Source organism: Equus caballus, chromosome 11, assembly GCF_041296265.1.
Source record: "Equus caballus isolate H_3958 breed thoroughbred chromosome 11, TB-T2T, whole genome shotgun sequence".
In the NCBI taxonomy this organism is placed as follows: domain Eukaryota; kingdom Metazoa; phylum Chordata; class Mammalia; order Perissodactyla; family Equidae; genus Equus; species Equus caballus.
The window spans coordinates 4,415,836-4,418,922 of NC_091694.1; positions in this window are offsets into that span (position 1 = coordinate 4,415,836).

Sequence of the window (3,087 nt, forward strand, 5' to 3'; positions counted from 1 at the left end):
TGGGTTTGTCTCTTGGGAGCCTGGGCCTGCCCTGGGGTGCGCGGGGCCTTGCCCCTGGGACCACAGCCTGCCTCCCGCTGCCCCGTGGGTGACCTCCCGGCCGAGGTCGTGGGAACCTCAGCCTCCTGCACAGGCAGCTCCTTCAGTTCCTCCTTCTGGCTCTTGAAGGCACCTCTCCCTGGAGACCACACCAGGGCCCGCAGCCTTCCTCTCAGTAGTCACGGATGCACTTTTGGATGGACGAACGTGAACTGACCACTTCCTGCGGTCACGAGAAGCCCGGGAGACGCCTCGGTGGGGCGCCCCCAGGCCCGGGCTGTTTCAGTACAGATGAAACACGCAGTGGGGCTGCGGTGCCGAGCACAGGGCGCCCTCTGCTGGCCGAGCCCCAGGTGGCAGGGAGGGACCGCGCCGCAGCCTGAGCCCAGCAGGCCAGCGCTAGGGGCGTGTCCCCGGTGCCGGTCAGCGGCGGTGAGCCTTTAGTGGTTAGTGGGGTCGGGGGGCAGGAGGGCAAATTTAGGGAGGGACCTGGGGGGGGATGACATTTCAGTTGTGACTGAGCCAATGGGAGAGGAGCCTGCCAGGCAGAGCGGGAGGGGGTCTGGTTGCCTGTGGCTGTAGGGGTGGCCCCAGGTCCCGCCAGGCTGTTTGAGGAGCCTGTGGGGTGAGGGAGCAGGGTGCAGGGAGGAGGGGACTAGCCTGTCACAGCCCCAGTGTCTCATGTCCGCAGGAGCTGGGCACAGGGCCCTGGGTGGGGAAACGAGATCAGCGAACAACGGGCCCCAGCACTCCTCATCCCAGAGGGGAGCCCGGAAGAGCGGAGCTCTGGCCTGGCTGAGGCAGTGGGCAGAGCCAGGTGAGACCCACAGTGGGGATGCCACTGCCAGTAGCGGTGCCCCCGGCTGGGCCCACGCTCACCCCAAACTGTCCCTTTCCAAGGACAGTCCCTCAGTGGTGCTCCTGTGTTTGGCAGAGGTCCAGGAGCATGTGCCCTCTGTTGACTCAGCTGCAGAGGCTCACCTGGCGCCAGCCAGACTTCTGTGGGTGGGGCATGGCGCCCTCGATGCCCCTGACAGATCAGGGTTCCTGGGCTTGTGGTGGCCGATACCAGCCAGCTGTGCTTAGGGACCTCGGCCAGCAGCTGGCGCTGATCCTGGGTGGCAACTCTTGGCTTTTATCTCTGGGCATGAGCGCCGCTGGATGAATTTGCATGCGCAGTCCAAGAAGTGCACAACTGACCTGGGGTCTCTGGGCCAAACTCACCTAGCCACTGTAGTCTAAGTTATCACGGATGCCCTTCCTGGGGGATGAGTGTAAACGTACCTCTTCCAGTTTGACCTGGTGTTACCATCAGTTCTCATTTACTACCTCACTGCCTCGCAACAACTAAAAGTCAGGACGAGCTACTCAGGAAAACAAGTGGAAGGCTGGCCCAGGGTGCGTGCACAGCATTACCGTGTGCGATGGTCAGCTCTGTGTTATTTACTGGAGCACTAAAGGTGCTGCTGCGAAGGTACTGCGTGGATGTGTCTAACACCTGCAGTCAGTTGCCTTTAAGATTATCCCCAAGGGTGCATTTGGGCCTCATCCAATCAGCTGAAAGACCTTAAGAGCAAAACAGCTTTCCCAGAGAAGAGATCCCGCCTCCAGGCTGCAGCAGCGGCTCCGGCCTGCCGGCTAGCCGCAGACTCCAGACTCGCCAGTCCTGCTTTGTGCGGGCCGTTCTCTTTACGTCCACGTCCATCTCCTGTCGGTGCTGTTTCTCATACACGTGTGGCCTCAGACCCTCCAGGGGAATGTTCTGCCACGCTCCTCCGTGACGGAGCCCTTGTAAGGGCTGACTGAGCGACAGCGGTGGAGTCAGATGGGCCTGGATCCTGACCCTTACTAGCTGGTGGCCTTGGGCATGTTCTGTACCTGTCCCAGCCCCAGTTCCTCACTTCAAGGGGCTGTGGGAGCAAAGGGCATGGCTCCTCTACAGTGCTTAGCACCATGCTCGGCACATAGGAGTTTGGCTGAAAAAGAAAAGAAACAGCAACAAGCTAGCTGGAATTGCCCAATGAGACCAACTGACAAGAGTTCAAGAGAACTTGCTATTCCAGTGGACGGGAGGCTGACGGTGCTGCTTCAGCCTGATGAGAAGGCTCCTCTTGGGGGCTGGCCCCATGGTGCAGCACTTAAGTTCGCACGTTCGCCGGTTCGGATCCCGGGTGCGGACATGGCACTGCTTGTCAAGCCACGCTGTGGCAGGCGTCCCACATATAAAGTAGGGGAAGATGGGCATGGATCTTAGCTCAGGGCCAGTCTTCCTCAGCAAAAAGAGGAGGATTGGCAGTAGTTAGCTCAGGGCTAATCTTCCTCTAAAACAAAAACAACAAGATTCCTCTAAGCCACTGCTGCTCCACGTTGGCTGTTCAGTGGAACCACTGGGGAACTGAGTGTCTGCGGTGCCCGGGCCACCCCAGAGACTCTGGTTGAGTTGGTTTGGGATATGCCCTGGCACTGGGAGTTCTACAAATTCTAGATAATTCCCACACGGAGCCAGGGTTGGAAACCACTGCTCTGTGCTGGATCCAGCATCTGCAATGTCACTTAAGCCTGAGGCAGTGCTGCCCACTAAGGGGGCATCGTGGAAATGTGCTTCTGGTTTTCACAACCACTGGGGGGCCAGGCCTGCTACAGGTGCTGCCGTTCAGGTAGCGGTCCCACACAAGCAGAGCTCGTCAACCGCGCCGCCGCTGCGAAACCCTGTTTCCATCACGATTCCTACGTAGGTTTTTCTTGATCCATCCCAGATGTATGATTCCCACTTCTTGAGACGTCTTCCTATCTCCATGTTCCCGGTTTCCAGTGCCCGTGTGCTCGGCTCCTCAGCATCTCCGAACTCGTCTTTCCTATCTCTAGGATCAGAGCTGGCTGCGACACCTCTCTTCTCTAACAGCCCTTTCTCTGCACGTTGCGCTATCACCCGCTGAGCACCCGCCTTCTCTCTTTGCCATTGTCCCATGGTGTGGCCAGATCAATCCAAAAAAAAGTGCAGCTCTGAACTGTTTTCAGATGCCAGACAGCGGTGGGTCACAGGACCCC